Genomic DNA, 19866 nt, shown 5'->3' with positions numbered 1-19866 from the left:
AAATTTTCTAATTAAATACAACCTTTTATCTTGAATTTTAGTTAGTGTTGACAGCAGCTGCAGTCTATGATGTCATAAGGCAGAGGAAGAAGTTCTGCAACAACATTTAAAGCTGAGACACTGGAAGAATTGTTAGAAGTATCTCACACTGCAAAAACACAAGCAAGCACCAGCAAATACCTAGATTTGGAAAAAAAAATGGGTCTCAAACTGTCTGATAGAGTTGGTCATATTTTTAAAAATCTGGATATTCTATTGCACAAACAGATTTTGGTTTTATGTCTTACAGTAGAACTTGTGAAGATACTTACTTGGATTGTACATATTTGAGTAATTTTTTAACCTGTTTTCAGATGTTTGGGCTGTGCCCAGATTGTTAGCTGTGAATTCTTATTCTAAAATGAGAAACCTAATTAGGTTGGCTGTCTTACCTATGCCTTGGTTACCTCTTTTGAAGAATGAGAGAAGGATAAGTACTCTCTGCTCCCTGTAGGTCTCTTTTACATAGTATGATAATTAATGTGTTTTCAGTTACTTTATATGTCAAATGCAGATTCTTTTAAACCTGCAGCTCCAGAGATGTGTTTAGAGAGTGTATAAACCCTTTAAAATTGTAATATTGTGTATATGTGTGTGTGTGTGTGTGTGTGTATATACTTGGAATATTATGCTTAGAAATAATACATGCTTGGAAAATCACATACCTTCCTACACACAACCATATACAAATACACACACATACATATATTAGACACAGAATATCAGAATAATCACACAGAATAGTAGCACAATTCTATAGAGTACAACACTGAACAGGTCCCTAAGGCACTGTGGAGGGGGTGGGGGGTTACATTAATAAAGGGAAACAAAACTCCCACTTTGCTCATCTCCTGGTCTCCTATCTTGTGCTGATGCAAAGATGATACTTTTTTTCTACAAAGTCTCCTCTGCACCCTTTTAGTTTTATTTTCATCCTTTCAAGGAGAGTTAACTGTATCTAGAGTTTAAAGGATTTAAAATTCTTTATTCTCAAAGAATTACAGTGTGAATATTTTTCTCTCCTAAGACTAATATCTGTAGGTTTTTTCTGTTATTGATAAACATTTGTTTTGTGTCCCACTTGCTATACTATTGGGATGAAAGCCTGTTTGCTAGGGTTTACATCCAGGCTGAACAGGATTTGGAAAATCCCCTTCATCCTTTTTCTTCCATATACTTACCTATTGTCCATGGGAATGCTTAGATAAATTACTTTGAGTATTTTGTTTCTCATTTCCTGCAACTTAATGTTGATTATTACAAATAAAGCCATAAGTAAAAACAAACCAATGAGCACACAAATATTATTAAACAACAAAATATTAGATAGCAAATATTATTAAATAACAAAATAAACACTGAGAGAGTTTGTCGTCCATTCCTAAAGTGAATGCCCTGGAAGATCAAGGCTTTTTCCCTCTGTCTAGCCAACTAGTGTTAGAAAGGAACATGTGACTTACCAAATATTTCGTAAGTCTGAGAGTATGTTCAACTTGTAAAGGATTTGATATTTTGGGGAATATAAAATTTTGTTCCTTTTCTTCAATACCTTATGAAGTAAAATAAGGCAATTGAAGCATTTCTACCAAAGAACTTCTTATTTTGGAAGACGCAGGCTCTAGACTCTAGCACTTACACCACATGATGTGGACAGATTGTCCTCTCTTTCTTAAAGGTAAAACCAAGACTTTCCTATGTGTCCTTCTTTTCCCAGAAAGTACTTGTAAGGACAAAAATAATACATGATTGTGAACAAACTTTGAAAACAGTGAAAGTATGTTTTTATAATCCCATGAAGTAACAAGAGTACTGTGTTGGTAATGTAAATGGGTTGATACTTGGATCTTTAATTATTCCATGTCATTTTACTAGTCAGCACTTCAAAGAATGAGACTCAATCACATGGTTCATGGCAGTGCATCATATAACATTTATTCGATTCATGATATTTTATCCCATGACTATAGGTAGTAATGGCAGAGTATAGAGATATAGTAGAAAGGAAGAACCAGGTAAACTGGAGTATGAGCAAATAAAGTAGCTGAAATTGGGGTCACCAGTTCCTGAAAAGAACAGGGAGTAGGACATTTTCTTTCCTTCCCTCCCCTCCCCTCCCCTCTTTTCTTAGTAGTGTCTTGAATAGTACTTTACTGTGATGGACATTCAATAATTAAAATAGCTTCTTAAAGTTTAATCTCTAAGGTCATTTTAACCATAGCAAGTAACTCATTTTGTTATTTTCCATCTTACTTGAACTTTGCATAGGGTAACAATTATATTGAAGTGGAGATAAAAGTAGAAGATATTTATGCATACTTGTAAAAACAGCATTTATAAGAAGAAAATAGATGAAAGTAGGAAGTGACAAAATTCTGCCTGTAAAATTTATCCAAAAATGAGATACATATATATTTTCAATTACATGGCATATTTCACATAGTATTATTTGAAATTATTTGACTTCTTTGAAAGATTATGCATATACATTAGCAGTAATCATTTTGGAATCTAATTTTTATAGTCAGATTCCTGAAAGGTGTTTTTCTCAAGACTGTATTTGTATTTTCAGTGGAAAGTTTTTTCATGCTTATTTTTTGTTTTAACATTTGTACATGTATATGAATGAAGTGAAAATGAATTAGAAAGCATGAAAATTATACATGTCTCATAATCAAGAGAAAATCAACATCAATCTTTTGATGTCATTTTTTGTTACCTCTAAGTCTATGTTTGTGTGCGTCGTTGTTTGTATGTATATCTCTGTGTGTGTCTGTGTATATTTATATATGAAATCATGACCAGATAGCAGGCCTAACTTATGTTTTACTTAATTATATTTGTTTTCTAGTTCATAAATGTAATAACTTCTTAATTACATTAGAGATGAAAGTAACTTATGGTTTATATTCATTGAAATATAACTTTCACCTTAATATTTGTGGTTAAATTCATTCTATTTTTGTGAAGATTTGTGAAACACAGCCTACAAAGCAAACCGTGATCACAGATTACTTCTGAAATATAGTTCTTGACTATTTGGAGTTAAGCAGAGCAAAGAAACATGTGCTCTTTTTCAACATTAACAAAGAAAGAATTTTAATGTGTTTAAAATTCAACCTAATTTATATGCTTGTAACAGTTCTGAAGTTGATTAAAGTCTGTAGAGTGAATGAAAATTACATGTAGTTCTCATTTTAGTTGACCTTCCATGTTAATTAGGACACTTTTTTTCATTTATTTTGTAGTTAAGAACATTTTCTTTATCTAGTAAACTTTGATTCTGGTCTTTTTTTTTTTTTTTGGTTGCTTCTTGCTTTAATGAAGTTGATCACTTTCATATCCCTTTTAACTTTTCTCAAGTTGCTGAATATGATTTTGAAATACAAATCAAAGTACTATGATGAAGAAGATTTAGGCATTTCCAGTTATCTATTACTTACAAGTCAGTCATATATTCATTTAGCAAATATATATTTAATGACACATGATACGGTTTGGCTCTGTGTCCCCACCCAAATCTCATCTTGTAGCTTCCATAATTTTCATGTGTTGTGGGACGGACCTAGTGGGAGATGATTGAATCAAGGGGTTGGGTCTTTCCCATGCTATTCTTGTGAGAGTGAATGGGTCTTACGAGATCTGATGGTTTTAAAAAAGGGAGAGTTTCCCTGCATAAGCGCTCTTTGATTACTGCCATCTATGTAAGATGTGACTTGCTCTTCCTTGCCTTCCACCATAATTGTGAGGCCTCCCCAGCTACGTGGAACTCTAAGTCCATTAAACCCTTTTTCCTGCATAAATTACCCAATCTCAGGTACGTTACGTCTTTATTAGCAGTGTGAAAATGGACTAATACAGTAAATTGGTACCAGGAGTGGCGTGCTGCTGAATAGATACCTGACTTGGAAACGCTTTGGAACTGGGTAACAGGCAGAGGTTGGGATAGTTTAGAGGGTTCAAAAGAAGACAGGAAAATGTGGGAATGTGTGGAACTCCCTAGAGACATGTTGAATGGCTTTGACCAAAATGCTGATAATGATATTGACAATGAAATCCAGACTGAGTTGGTCTCAGATGGAGATGAGGAACTTGTTGGGAACTGGAGCAAAGTTGACTCTTGTCATGTATTAGCAAAAGACTGGTGGCATTATGCCCCTGCCCTAGATATTTGTGGAACTTTGAACTTGAGAGAGGTGATTTAGGTTATTTGGTGAAAGAAATTTCTGAGCCGCAAAGCATTCAAGAGTGACTTGGGTGCTGTTAAAGGCATTCCATTTAAAAAGGGAAACAGAGCATAAAAGTTTGGAAAATTTGCAGCCTGACAATATGATAGAAAAGAAAATCCCGTTTTCTGAGGAGAAATTCAAGCCTGCTGCAGAAATTTGCATAGGTAATGAGAAGCTGAATGTTAATCACCAAGACAATGGGGAAAATGTCTCAGGGTATGTTAGATGTCTTCACGACAGCCCCTCCCATCACAGGATCAGAGGGCTAGGAGAGAAAGATGGTTTTGTGGGTCGGACCCAGGGTTCCCCTGCTCTGTGCAGCCTAGGGACCTGGTACCCTGTATTTCAGTCGTGCCAGCCATGGCTGGAAGGGGCTAAGGTGTAGCTCTGGCTGTTGCTTTAGAGGGTGGAAACCCCAAACCGTGGCAGCTTCCATGTGGTGTTGTGCCTGCAGGCACATGGAAGTCAAGAATTAAAGTTTGGGACCTCCAGCTAGATGACCACAGAGGATGTATGGAAATGCCTGGATACCCAGGAAGAAGTTTGCTGAAGGGGCGAGGCCCTCATGGGGAACCTCTGCTAGGGAAGTGTGGAAGGGAAATGTGGGGTTGGCGCCCCCACAATGAATCGCTACTGGGGCACCACCTAGTGGAGCTGGGAGAAGAGGGCCCCTGTCTTTCAGACCCCATAATGGTAGATCCATTGACAGCTTGCATTGTGTGCCTGGAAAAGCCACAGACACTCAATGCCAGCCCATGAAAACAGCCAAGAGTGGGGCTATAGCTTGTAAAGCCACAGAGGTGGAACTGCCCAAGACCATGGGAACTCATAGCTTCCATCAACATGACCTGAATGTGAGACATGGAGTCAAAGGAGCTCATTTTGGAATTTTAAGATTTGACTACCCTGCTGGATTTTGGACTTTCATGGGTCCTGTGGTCTCTTTGTTTTGGCCAATTTCTCCTATTTGAAAGGTTGCATTTACCCAATGCCTGTACTCCCATTGTATCTAGGAAGTAACTAACTTGCTTTTGATTTTACAGGCTCATAGGTGGAAGGACTTCCCTTGTCTCAGATGAGTCTTTTGGACTTTTGAGTTAATGCTGAAATGAGCTGAGACTTTGGGGGACTATTTGGAAGGCATGATTGGCTTTGAAATGTGAAGTTATGAGATTTGGAAGGGGCCAGGGATGGAATGTTATGATCTGACTCTGTCCCCACCCAAATCTCATTTTGTAGCTCCCACTCCCATAATTCCCACGTGTTGTGGGAGGGACCCAGTGGGAGATGACTGAATCATGGGGGCAGGTCTTTTCCATGCTGTTCTCATGATAGTGAATGGGTCTCATGAGATCTGATTTTTTTTAAAAAAAAAGGTTGTTTCCCTGCACAAGCTCTCTTCGCCTGCTGGCATCCATGTAAGACATGACTTACTTCTCCTTGCCTTCTGCCATAATTATGAGGCCTCCCTAGCCACATGGAACTGTGTGTCCATTGAACCCCTTTTCCTGCATAATTTACCCAGCCTCAGGTACGTCTTTATCAGCAGCATGAAAACGAACTAGTAGAGTATGTGTGCCAGGTATTCTTCCAGGCCTTTGGGCTAAATCCATGAACAAAATAGACAAAATTCTGTGCCCTGAATAAGCTCATACCTTGATGGGGAAGAAGATAATAAAACAGTTATCGGTAAAATATGCAGTGTTTCTAAGTACCGTGGAGAAAATTAAAGACTTAAAAAATGTGGAGGATTGTCCATGCAGTTATCGAGGGGAAAAGCATTCCAGGCATAGGGATCAGCAAGTGGAAAGTCCCTGAACTAGGAGCATGCCTGGCATTTGAGGAAGAATAAGATGACCAGTTCGGTTTAAAGAAAGAGTGGAAGGTGTCATCATAGAAGATAAAGTCAGTGTAGTAACAGGGGACTGATTGTATATGGCTATTATCGGGACTTCACAAGGTTCTAAATGGAGTGACACGATTTTATCTTGACAGGGTTATACTGAGTGCAGGATGTGGAGAGTAGACATTGGGATGGGGCAAGGATGGAATCAGGTAAACCAGCTATTCGGCAGTTGTGATAATCCAAGTCGGAGAATATTATAACTTGGGGCCAGAATATAATCAGAGATGGTTATTAAGTATTAGGGTAAATTGAATTTGCTGATGGATTGGATTTCTGATATGAGAGAAAGACAGGAGTCATGGATGAGTAAATATTGTTTTAGCCTGAGCACTTGGAAGGACACAATAGTCATGAACTGACATGGGGATGAATGTGAGAGGGGCAGATGTTTGGGAAGAACAGGAGTTAGGTTTTAGAGATGTTAACTTTGAAATACTTAATTGATATGCATGTCTGATTATTAGGGGAGAGGACCATGCTTGGGATGCACACTTGGGAGTCTTTATTGTATAGATGGTGTTTGAAACCATAAGACTGGATGAGATTACAATGATATAGATACAAATAGAGAGCATAAGAGTTGCAAGGACTGACACATGCATATTACTCCAGTGTTTAGAGTTCAAAGATTTAGAGAAATATACAAAGGAAATTAAGCAGTAATGGACTGTGCCATAAAAGGAATATGAACTATATTGGCAAATATATCAATAAATTTTGAGAATGATTCAGGTGAACTTAAGAGTAAAATGATTAAACATCTGTCTACCTTTCTATCTATCAGTGAAAGAAGGAAAATTAACAAACAAGATGTGAGATTAATATTAAAATGCATACTGGAAAGCGACTGGAAAATCAGAGGATGGGAGCTACATCTGTATTTCTGAGGCCTTTTTTCCCTTTCTTGTTTTATGTAGTAAGAAAAATAGAATATAACTAATTGCAATGTAAGATAAAAGATAATCAAATATTAATAAAAACAATTTTGTTGCTCAGGATAATAACTACTGCTAGTACTGAGGCTAAAGGGTACTCATAGGCAGGCAAAGATTTGTGTCATAAACAGAAATTTGGAGTGATCACTACCACAAGGGTGAATGAATGATAGAGAAGCCTACATTCTAGACCACTGTGCATAGATACATATTGATCATATAGTTACCTTTAGCACTTTGCAATGTTATCTGTTATTATTAGCATAATGAAAAATCAGAATACTAGGCCTAGAAGAAAAGATAATTTCAAGCAACTTTGAGGCAATGTTGTAAGACAGTTATGAAACACTTGTTCTCGAAGATGACTGCATTTTAGAAAAACCGGACATTCTTTATAATGGACTAATGCCACACCCCCAGAAACTTTTGTATGTTTGGTTTGAGTTAGGGCTAGTATTTAAAGTCCCCTGGTTAATTTTAATGTACAACTAATGATAAACATCAACGTAATGGAAGCCAAGGCAGTGTGTGTGAGGATGTGTGTGTTTTGTGTCTACCATTTGTAGCACTTTGTGTTGCAATAGGTTATCCTGATTTTGTTTGTAGATTATTGCATATGCATCTGTGTCTAATTGGTATCTGTGTGCTGCACATCAAAATGTGAACTAACACAACTTTGCAAAGAATCAAGTCCAAGGACTAAACCTTGCAATTGTATTTAAATAGTATATGGAAAAATTCTAAAAAGAATATGTGACCACTAGGAATAAATCTAATTGGTTGGTTAGCAGTTTTAGCACAGTATCTTTGATAGGACCATACATGTGCCAGATAGACTTTGTGCTTTTACTGGGAAATGCTAACTAAAAAATATATTGGAATGTTTCCAGTCTTAGGTCACCATTTTTTTTCTTTTTTTAATTACCTCCCTCATTAGTTCCCAGTATTACAGTATATGGTACATTCACATATACACACACATACTCATATATACCAGAGTACTCTGTTCTGTTCATTTCCTCATTCCATTTTTCTCTTCAAAATGTGGCAGGGCAGAATGAAAAAACTCAGGACACTGACTTACCAGAAGTGTGTTTGTGATGTCCCAAAAAGTTAGACACTTTTCTGAGAGCTAGGTAGGGTTCTTGTCCATGTACTATGGAGTAGATATTTATACCAGTCATTCATGCCTGTAAGAGTATCATGTGTGGGCACTTAAAATACAACATCATGAAAAAATAACTGTCCTTATTTTCATTATCTGTCCTCAACAACCTAAAATCAAGTATTAATAGGAAAGACCAACTACAGGTATTGACCTATTTACCCTTAGGTTTCTGGCCTGCTTTTCAACTCTTTGGAAATTCTTCTTGAGGATTAAATGAACAATGTATACAATGTGCCTAATGTACCGCTGTCACTTTATCTTTGGTTTTTCTGATACATTGAATTTTGGAATAAACTGAATCCTAATTTTTGACTTGATTCTTTTCTTCCTGAGTGTTCTTGTGGATGAACATGATTTTAATTACCACACCCAAAACATTAAAAAAATCATTTCCTTTCTACAGATTCTCCCTCAATTCTACTTCTTCACTTCTAATTTATTTTTATCACCATTTCCTGGTATTCTTGTGCCATGCTTTTGAAGTCCATTCCTTTGTTATGCTATAGGCAACTGCTAACAGACCTGTTTCTGAAAAGCACTATTTGACAACTTAAAATAAAAGTCTTATAGTCAGAACTTGGAAATAGAATGAGAATTTGGGCTTACAGCTAGGGAAATCACTAAGTTGATATGAGAGAAAAAGGACTAACTGGAAAGGACCAAAATAATGGAAAAATATGGGTCAACTAGGCAAATGTTCATTTCATGCAGTTGTGTGCCTCAGAGCTCCTAAATCTCTAAGCAGCTTTTCTTGTAGTAAAATGCCATTGAATTTATAGCTTAAGCAGAGTAATTAAAAATTTGAGAAATTGGTGATGAAGAATGAAGTCTGGAATGGCTTTTCTCTCTGTTTCTCTCTCTTTTTTTTTTTTTTTTTTTTTTAGACGGGGTCTTACTCTGTCACTAGGGCTGCAGTGCAGTGGCACAATCTTGGATCACTGCAGCCTCGACCTCCCAGGTTCAAGCAATCCTCCCGCTTCCCCTGCCCTCCGTAGCTGGAACTACAGGTGTGCCTCATGGTGCCTGGCTGCCTTTGGCCTCGCTTTCTTGAGATTAATTACATTTATTTGTTTTTCAGGAAAGATAAAGATGGTGGTTGGTTGGGTGAGTTAGTAGTTAGGGTGCTTTCAGTATCTTAGAGTTGACTCTACAACCACGGTTGGAAGGAAGGAGGCTCTTTAACCAAGGTATGAACTACAGTTGAAATATGCTGATGAAGTGTGAGAATGACAGCAGCAGATAGTAATGGATTTTGAAGTGTTCCAGGTTTTAATAGTAACTGATAGTAGAACTATAGTTCAAAACCATAATGACAACATTGGAACTGTAGTCAAAATACTAAATCTAGATTGCATTAAAACCTTTTATGAGAACACATAAAATTAACATATGCTAACGAGCTATCAATTTGAGTTAGAAATGCTTGGCAGTAAAAGTGTTGTTTCATTTGATTGATACTGAAGTAGCCGTTTGTTTTTTACTAACTTCACATTATGATACAGATAGAGGCCACACGGATGAAACAGATGTAACTAATAAAATGAATTGACAGTATAATAATTGTAAAGGGAAAGAATAGAAGACAAAGCAAGTGTTTTTTGAGTTTTTTTGCTGATTGGGTGGTGAGAGTGGAAGAACGTGGGAAAGCATGGTATAATTCTTAGACAAATCCTAGTATTTCTGTGTATTCAGTTTCATTTCACTGAGTTGTCTGATTGTAATTGAGTTTTTCATATTGTTCTCTTGAAATGTTTTGAGGCAAATGACATCTTCTAAGAATTCAATTATAGTGAAACAATAGCCACAAGACATGGTAAACTTATTGCTGATGTTAACAAAGGACAAAAAGGGAAAACATGATTTGTCTTTAGTAGTGTTAGTGCTATTGCTTGGAACCAAATATTTAAAATTATTTGCAAGGCAAACAGATTTGACTTTAATGATGAATTTTGGTAATAAATCATGAAGGGAATCTTTTAATCTTTGAAGTAATAAGCTAAGTGTGCTTTTTTGTGAGGCGAATTGACTTTAAAGAATGGTAATAACAAAAGTCTAAAACAAATTTATAATTGATGATTTTTGATAGGACTTTTATATAAAAATTTGAATTATTGTGTGATAATCTTGAATTTAAAACCTAACAGTTATACTAGTAGAAATTTTTTTATGAGAAAAGTAATGCCCATTAAAAATGCTAACATGATATGATGAATTATCTTGATGTTAAAAAGGCACTGCTTCATGAATAATATTACTATGAAAAAATACTTGAGACCCTAAAGGCCTATAAAGGAGGAAATATTTTATTTAGGAAATGAAAAAATATATATCAGGGGTTATAGCTTAGGGAACCCTAGTTCTATTCCCTATTTTACTGTTTATTCTGTAGCTGTGAGCAACTAATTTAACCTTCCAAAATCTTTTCCTCATTTGGGTAAGGAATGAATAATACTTTCCAGCTACATCAATAACAGGGATGCCCTGGTGGATGATGATGTTTATAATTTAGTATATTAAGCTCTGTGGGTGGAAGGCAAGCACTACAGTATGAACACAAGCTGTTATTGTCGAACCACTTTTTGTTTTAATACTTGTTTTAAAAATATTTATTTTGATTCTGTTATGTGCAAGGGAACAAATGATATGTCCTTTCTGTAGACTCTAAGCCTCTGAAATGCAGCTTTCATTTCTTGCTCATTATTGTATCCTGTCCATTAAAACTTTGCTTTTAATCTTCTACATCGTAAAAAATTAACAAATGTGGCCGGGCGTGGTGGCTCATGCCTGTAATCCCAGCACTTTGGGAGGCCGAGGCGGGCAGATCACGAGGTCAGGAGAGTGAGACCATCCTGGCTAACATGGTGAAACCCTGTCTCCACTAAAAATACAAAAAATTAGCGGGGCTAGGTGGCGGGCGCCTGTAGTCCCAGCTACTCGGGAGGCTGAGGCAGGAGAATGGCGTGAACCCGAGAGGCGGAGCTTGCAGTGAGCCGAGATCGCGCCACTGCACTCCAGCCTGGGCGACAGAGTGAGAGTCCGTCTCAAAACAAAACAAAACAAAAATTAACAAATGTTTCTTTAGACCATAAATATTTTGGATGGTTTTGAGTTTTGAATGGTTTCAATGTTTGATTGGTTTCTCTTGCAAGACTGTCAGCTTTAGAAGAAAGGAACTTCTGTTTGCTACTGTCCTCTGACCTCCCATCATTAGAACAAAGTGCTCAATTCTGGAATAGATGTCCTCACAAGCATAGCTATAGAATATTCTTCAGAAACATGGCACCCACATCTTTGTGGCATACGCCGTGAGAGCATTTACTAAAATATGAGAGAAAGGATATAAACTAAATAAATTTCTAAAGCTTTTAAAAAATTGCTCAACTTTCATAATCCAGCTTCTCAATACATGTGAGTTCAGAAGACAGTAATTTCTATAAATATATTAACATTTAACCTACTAAATATAATTCTTTGAACATGGAATACAGCTGAATTTCTTTACATATTCTTTTGTATGTCAGGAGTTTAAGAATAAAGAATAGTCAGTTTTCACATGCAGTATTTTGTTTTACCAGGTAAAAGCCTAAATTAAACTCCTGTTTATCAGACTGGGGTCTGATATATTTTTAATGTCTTGTAAAATGTCCATATTGTTTTTGTAAAATGTCTATCTATATTGTTCTTATATCTGAAGTTTTACCTAGGGTTCCCTGCCTTTAAATGTTATTTACGTATGGAATATTTTCATTTTCTCTTCAAAGCTCTTCAAAGTTAAACTGTACTTTGGAAAAGAGCTCACTCTCTGTAATCATTACTGCACTTCTCAAAACTGCCACCTTTTCTTCAGGAGTATAGAAGTGGGAAATGATTCAGTAAAACTTCAAGGAAAGAGTGGTGGGACAGTAATGGGGAAATATCAGTATATAAATGTACTTTCAGGATAACTTCTTTCCCTTGGTAAAATGTGTAGTGTATCTTTTAAAGGCAGGAAACTTGACTTGTGAAGTGATGGTAGAATTTAAATTGTATGCAAAGCCAAGACTCTTTAAAGAGCGTGAATTAAGTCAACTATGTAGTTTAGCTCTTGGGTGATTTTGATGTTATTGCTGTTTTTTTTTTTTTTTAAAGAGTGAAGAGCTTTATTCTTCTATAGACTCTGAACAATGGAAAGACTTCCTGGTGCCTGAATTTTAAGGACCATTATTGTAGTCTATAAGTGTATTGTACTTTGGAACTAGAGAGTACTGCAGAAACCTAGTCCAAATGCCTTACTTTACAGACATGGAAACTGAGTTGCAGAGAGGTAGGAGTGCTTGCTTGGGGCACAGCACATAGCTACTTGGAGTTAAGTTGACAGTTGTCATGGCTCACCCCTCACTCTAGGTTTTGTGGTCCTAAAGAGTTAAAGGAAAATTATTTCTGACTCAGGTACTCCTCATTCCAGTTAGTTGCAATCTTAAGTTAGTAGCATTTATTTTGTGTTAAAAATAAATTGGAAGTGAGTTGACAGGAATGATAAAGCTTCATTGGGGGAAAATTAGGATTATTCAAAGGAAGCTCCAAGTAGTCAGAGGAAGCAACCGATAAAAAGCAGGATCTTGATCATTGGCCTTGTCACAGATTTGTCTGCACTTTGACGCTTTTTTCTTTTTTAACAGAGCAGTTTATTGTTAAGACATCTCTCCTTTTATTAGAATTCTTCTTACATGAATTGATTTTGTTTTGTTTGTTTAAATAGAGTGAGTGCTGATCATGGCTCTATCCGTTTCTTTTCATCTCAGTTCCTTCTTCAGTTTATATTCTCTGCTCTCTGTCACCCTAAATTTATTCTTTAAATTTAGTCTGTGCTTTCTGTTGTCCCTGTGTATGAACCTTTGCTTTTCATGTCTATATTTCAGTGAAATTGAGACCTGTTAATTTTCTGACGCCTGTAGATTTAAATCCAGTGACTTAGAAAATAAACTCAGCAGTTTTGGAATGAGAGGACATCTGTGCATTTTGCCTTATTTTTTATTGTGACCATGGGAAGGGTATGTATGCACATTAGAGAGTCAAATTTCAAAAATTAAGTACTGGATTTGCTTCATTTAATTGCTTTATAAAATTGAACTAACATTGTAAATCATTCAAGTGAGAATATTTTTTTCCCAAAGGCTCTCTCAAACTCTCAAGTAGGATATTACTGTGTAATTTTTATAGTAGTTAATGGTTTCCATTTCGGTACTGCTATTATGTGCTAAGAAACCTGTGTTTGATGTAGGGACCTAGTATTAATGAGGCCCAAGTTAGTGGTTTGATTTATATATGAAACAATTTAGAAGGAGAAATGCTCTCTATCTCCATACTTAATATTATCTTTTATTGTAATATTGGCCTTCTGCCAACACTTGACTAGGAGATTAGTCAAAGGTCAGAGGTGATCAAACTTGACGGTTTAGATTCTTTTGGAAGCTAAAAAAGCAAACTGTGCGAGGCCCGTCCCGAGACCACTTAAATTTAAATGAGGGCCAGGGTATTGGTGTTTTTAAAAGCGCTCCAGGTTTTGTCAGGTTGGATAATATTGGATACATTAGGTTAAGTCACTGAATTTGTCAATAGTTGGTTTTGAGGCTTCTACTACTTTGGGCCCAAGTGGGTATTCTAATGGCTGGTTTTACATATTCCTTGGATTCTAGAATCCTGTGATATTGGAAATACCTCTTTAAGTAAATGCTGACAAATTGGTTAGAATTAAATGGGGAGGGTTTGGGATGGAGTCCTGGATAATTCAGGATCGCCAATTGTCTATGTTGGAAAACCAGCATGCAGAATATAGTATAACTGCATTTAAATTAACCATGCATCAACAGATATTTATTAAGGGGCTACCATATACCAGGCATAGGGGTTAGAGAAGTCAACAGAGTAGTAAAATATTCTTCCCTTATGGAGTTTACATCCTTAAAGAAGGTGGCACTTAGAGACCAAGGTAATATAATGTAGTAGGTCCAACCCAGCTTGCTTCCCTGCAGCACTGGGACTGCTGAGCATCAAATGAGAAGTGTGCTTGGTGTTGGGAGCCTATTTCTATGAAGACATCTATCTTCTAACACCGGAGTCATCCTCTGAATCCAAAGAGGTGAATACTGTGAGAGGTGGGAGGGAAGTAACATGATGAAGGGAATAGCAGATCTGTGTTTGCAATCTGACTTGCATACTCATTAAATCTAAAAGCAGGCAAACTGTCACCGTGATTCTAATTCACTCTCTTTTCTGTTTCATGAACCCACGCAGTTGGTTTTATATATGTTCAATGCACACTGACATGCCTCTGCATCCTCATTGTGTATTAATGCTGTAAATATGTAAGGCATTGTTGTCACAGTCTCTGAGATCATAGACTTGATTCATTTCTCAACTCTGTATCCCGAGGTGGATAAATTACCTTAATATTAAGCATTTCTTTACTCAGCCATAAAATGGATACTGTGATATCCACTTTGTAGTGGTCTTTTGTATGTTTGAGATGTGTAACCCTTTTAGTCCAGTACTTGATAGAAATAGATGCTTAGTAAATGGAGATGTTTTTGTTAGTATACGACGAGCCACAATTTTTATTTAATACTTAAAATTGAAAAATAGAGAAATTATTAAAACTTTAACATACTACAACAGAAGAGATGTGAAACATGTTTGTGTACATCCTTTCATTTAGGGTTTAAAGGTTTTAATTAAATCTGTTGTATTAGTTGAAACTTTCTTGGATAACTACAGTGTTTTTCCTTAAGTGATCCAAGTTTTCTATTTTGCTGTTTTCCAAAAGTATCATCTAACACCTACAATTTAGTTCCTAAAGAGCTAGTTAGAGTGGCATAGTACTCCCAAAAGTATCTAAGGCTCGCTTCATTTTTGTGCTTACCTTGAGCTTCTTTGTGTGACCCTTTACTGACAAGTTTTCCTAATGGTCAGGGCTAGTTCCTCAGGAATATTCTATGGAAAGGCTTCTCTGTCTTCTACTAAAACAGTTCATTCCCTGTGACTTATCTGAACTTAGAGGAAATCTGGCTCAGTTGTCACCTAATGTTTGCAGAAAGATTCAGAGATTAGTAAAACATGAGTCTGTGTTGCTTGAGACTGTGTCACAAGTATTACATCCATAGCACTTCTGGGAGCATTTAATGAGCATAGTCAAGAATACCTTAGCATTTGGATATCAAACCTGATTAGGTTTTAAACCAGTCTTATCGGGTTTCCTTGTTACTAATTTAACTTAAACATTGCACAAGATCATTGGCTTGGAAACCATTCAACTCTCCAGCCAGGAGAGGTACCTGTTCTCTGTGTTCTAAAAGTTCAAAGACAAGGCTGATATTGATAACAAATTATTTAACAAACTCATAAATCCAGTCGAAAATGCTATCATTAGCTGAAGCTATGCACACCATGGCTGGTGGGCGTATAAGATTGAGGAACTTATGGCATGTTAGTATGAATGTTCACTTGACTAGAAAAAAATAATCCCACCTCCACTTCATATCAATTATAAAAGACTTTGGAAGGCCTTTGATAATCTAATTTTTTATTCTCTGGAAGTATTTTTATTATACCACTTCATTTCTTTTCAGTTAAATATTACCTCAGCCTTTCTTTCTCTTATCTCTTATTCAAATGATATCAAATCTCAAATGACATTTCAGGCACTTAAACTTTAAACTCAGAAATGACTTTTAAACTGACCAGATGACTTTGATTGTTTATGTCTATAAAGATATACATATGATTGCTAGGAAAATTGAATATACAGACAGTACCCCTAACAAGAGCCTGAATTTGGCCTATGATGTTTACAAGTTTACAAGTGTTTATTCACATCTACTTTGTGTTGTATATTGTGCTAGATTCTGTAGGACACTTCCAAGAAATTAGAAGAGTTTGAATCACAGTGCTCATTAGACATTCTTTGCCATTTTCAAAATATATCTAATGCAGATATATGCAGATATAGTCTACTTTACAAACCTATTCTTAAATTTACTATGAATAATACAGAAATATAGCTTATCAAACTCATACCACAACTGGGAAAAGATGAAGTCATTGATTATATTACAACACTGTTTAGATAGACAAGATGACAGGAAAAGGAAAGTTTTAAAAACTTGATTCACAATATTAAACACTTCATGGGCCTTTGGTTTACCCTACTAGGAAAACCAGTGTGCAGGAGAAAGGTTGTGACTATTCATTACTATATTTTTCTTAAAAAAGTACAACTTTAGGCTGTGTTTATATATGTGAAATCCTAGGTGACATTAATAATTATCCATATACTTTAAAATACCCAAGCATTGCTGCTTAGGAGGAGGTTATTTATTTATTTATTTGTTTGTCCATTTAATTTGTTTGGAAGTAGTCAATGATCATTACTGTTAATAAAGCTTACTTAATGCCTCATTAAGGCCTCTGCTTTCCTTTGTAAATGTTACCAATAGCTTAGCAAGACTTGGGAGATATTCATGACAATAAACTGAAGTGTTTGCAATCAGATTTCAAATCAATTATATGTTTCTCAGTATATGTTTTTATATATAAAAATTATTCAGTAAATGTAATGCAAACTTCTGTAACTAACTGGCAAGTTTAGGTAGGGATCATATGTCCCCCATAACGGGACAAGATAGAAAACATTAATTGTTCAAATGCCATTTGCTTTTAAGAAATATATTAAAATTTGAAACTTAAAGTTGAGAATGTATAAGAAAAATTATGCCTTGAAGAAACTCATCAGGACTCAGAATCACAATTTCATTAGAAATGTGTTATATATCACGGGGTAAAAAAAAGTTTTCGTGTTGGGTAATATTATTTTATAAAAATTGAATTATAAAATTTGAGTATGGTTTTTTTTTTGGATAAATGGCTATGTAACATAGGATTTTAATAATAGAACCCAAAAGTTCAGGTTCTGGCTGTGCTAATTACTAACTCTATGGTTTTGGTTCTCTCATCTATAAAAAAAATGAGACAGTAAAATATCTATTCCTTCTACTTTTGAAATGTAGCATCGACTGATATGGTGACTAACTGTGGATGTACGTATAGAAATGCCATTTGGAAGAGCGTCTTCTGTCAAAAGCAACAAGTAAAAAGAGAGTGCTATAAATCTAAATTCTGGGCCTGAAAGCAAACACATAGAAAATTTCTCCAAATAGATTTACAAAGGAGGACCTTCCTTTGTGGTGGGTTTTAAAAAACTGTTTGAGTTGTTTTGAGAATGTTTTTACTTTGCCATGATTTGATTTGTCATTAGTGGTAAACCTAGTAGATAGAAATGACTGATCAGCAAACTGATTCCCAGATGAAACAGAAATGATGTTTATGTCTGTTTCCAGTGAGACTGCAATTTATGAGCCAAGACATAGGGGTGTGAAGGAGGTTTCCAGACATGCAATATGAATGGAAGCAGGTACTGTTTTATCAAGTAGTTTAGAACAGACCATTGATAGGGCCAACTCTTTGATTTTGAAAGGTATTCAAGTCAACTTAGGTTAAATTATATTGTAGTTCCTAATTAACCACGGCATTCAGGGACAATGACAATTTATTATTTACGTTATGTGCATAGCAAGTCATTGGGGGATGTGTACTGTGTAGTTACCCACAAACTCATGCTGACTGAGGCTCTACATTTTGTGGTTGCACCATTTGGAACACAGAACTTTATATTAGTGACAAGAAAAGACGGTAACTGGAGAACCTTCATGGGTGTTCCGAAGCCTTATATAAGGAAGTAACACATGTCACAACTCATAGTCACAAGTGACATTATACCATCTAACTGCAAGCAGGATGAGAAATGTGGGCAGCAGATGAGTGCATCATCATGTGTAACACAAAATAAATGTTGCAAAAGAGGGTTTCCTACCTCTTTCTACCGTTTTAAGTTTATAGAGTTAAGATAATTCAAGCCAATATGACTTACATTACTGTATTTGCAATGATTCTTTTTCTTCCTACTTTGGCTTCTCTGTTTTGGTAGAACTTCAGTTCATGAGGACCTATTTCATAATAGTCAAAAATGCATCAAATTCTAATTTATACTGTGTCATTGGCACATAGACATCTCTCTTTTGGGGAAAGTATTTGTACTAGGCTCTCTTTGTTGAGAAAATTTACATGTATTTATATTTATATTCTGTACTTTTATCTCTTTGCAATTTATTAAAGGTGATCTATGCCTCCATTCACCAATGCTCTTTTATTTTATATGAGCCCTTTTCAAATTTTAATCTAACATTCAAATTTCATTTCAGCAAACTGGAAATTCAGGGGTCCCTCATCTGTCTTTTTAAAGGTAAAAACTAGAATTTCTTTTGTGCTTTAGCAAAAAGCTGGACAGCCAATAATTCTATTTGTTGGTAAATGAGGAATCAAGGGTTGTATTTAGAATTCACTTTTCCTTGTTTTGAAATCCTCTATAGAATAGTAAATACTTAAATTGATCTTATTATGTCTGTGTGTCATAGATTTAAAGACAAATTGAGTACACAAATTGATATAATTTGTATATATATCCCTGCCAAACCTCATGTTGAATAGTAATCCCCAGTCTTGGTGATGGGGGCTGGGTGGGAGGTGATTGTTCATGGAGACAGATCTCTCATGAAGGGTTTAATACAATTCCCTTGGTGGTGTCCTCACAATTGTGAGAGAGTTTAAAAATATGTAGCACCTTCCTCCTTCCTCTCTTGCTCCCACTTTCACCATGTAAAATGCCTGCTCCCCCTTTACTTTCTGCCATAAGTAAAAGCTCTCTGAGGCCTCCCCAGAAGCCCAGCAGACATGCTCAGCACCATGCTTCCAGTATTGCTTGCAGAACTGTGAACCAGTTAAACCCTTTTCTTTATAAATTACCCAGATTCAGGTATTTCTTTATAATAATGCAAGAATGGCCTAATACATAAAGTGTTGCTTTTTGTGCTGTAAGATATGAAAGATAAATTTATATCAGTGCAAATCTGGTTTGTATCATACTCTGTTAACTTGTTGAGATAGTATATGATTGGGTGAGAATAAGCTGGAAACTGGAATGTGCTATTTGCACAACATTTGATTGACAAAAATGCCTTTATTTAGATGAACTAAAGAACTTTTAAAATATATTATTTAAATGTAGTCATGTGCATGTGCCACATAATGATGTTTTGGTCAATGATAGACTGCTTATATACAATCCTGTAAGATTATACTACTGTATTTTTATAGTACCTTTTCTATTTTTAGATATATTTAGATATAAAAATACCATTGTGATGCAGCTGCCTACAGTATTCAGTATAGCACCATGCTGTACAGGTTTATATTGTAGGAGCAATAGACTGTATCATATGTAATAGACTATACTTATTGTATAGGTTTGTGTGAGTAACACTCTATGATGTTTATGTAATTAACACCCTATGATGTTTACACAACTACACAACTACAGTGACATTCTTAGAAGCTATCCTCACCATTAAGCAACTCATGACATATATGCATTTATTTGTATTAACTGAAATTTATACATTTTATAATTTAAAGGATCGTCCAGTGTGCTTGCATAGAGTCACA

General features: G+C 35.7%; 1 protein-coding gene across 7 annotated transcripts in view; it reads left to right on the top strand.

Moving 5' to 3' along the window:
• PTPRK (protein tyrosine phosphatase receptor type K) overlaps positions 1-19866 on the top strand; it is a 555246-nt gene that overhangs the window by 138013 nt on the left and 397367 nt on the right. The window lies entirely within an intron of this gene.

The sequence above is a fragment of the Piliocolobus tephrosceles genome, chromosome 5 (assembly GCF_002776525.5).
Source record: "Piliocolobus tephrosceles isolate RC106 chromosome 5, ASM277652v3, whole genome shotgun sequence".
NCBI classification, from domain to species: domain Eukaryota; kingdom Metazoa; phylum Chordata; class Mammalia; order Primates; family Cercopithecidae; genus Piliocolobus; species Piliocolobus tephrosceles.
The sequence above is the reverse complement of the archived record's forward strand: the minus strand, read 5'-3'. Positions and strand labels throughout refer to the sequence as shown.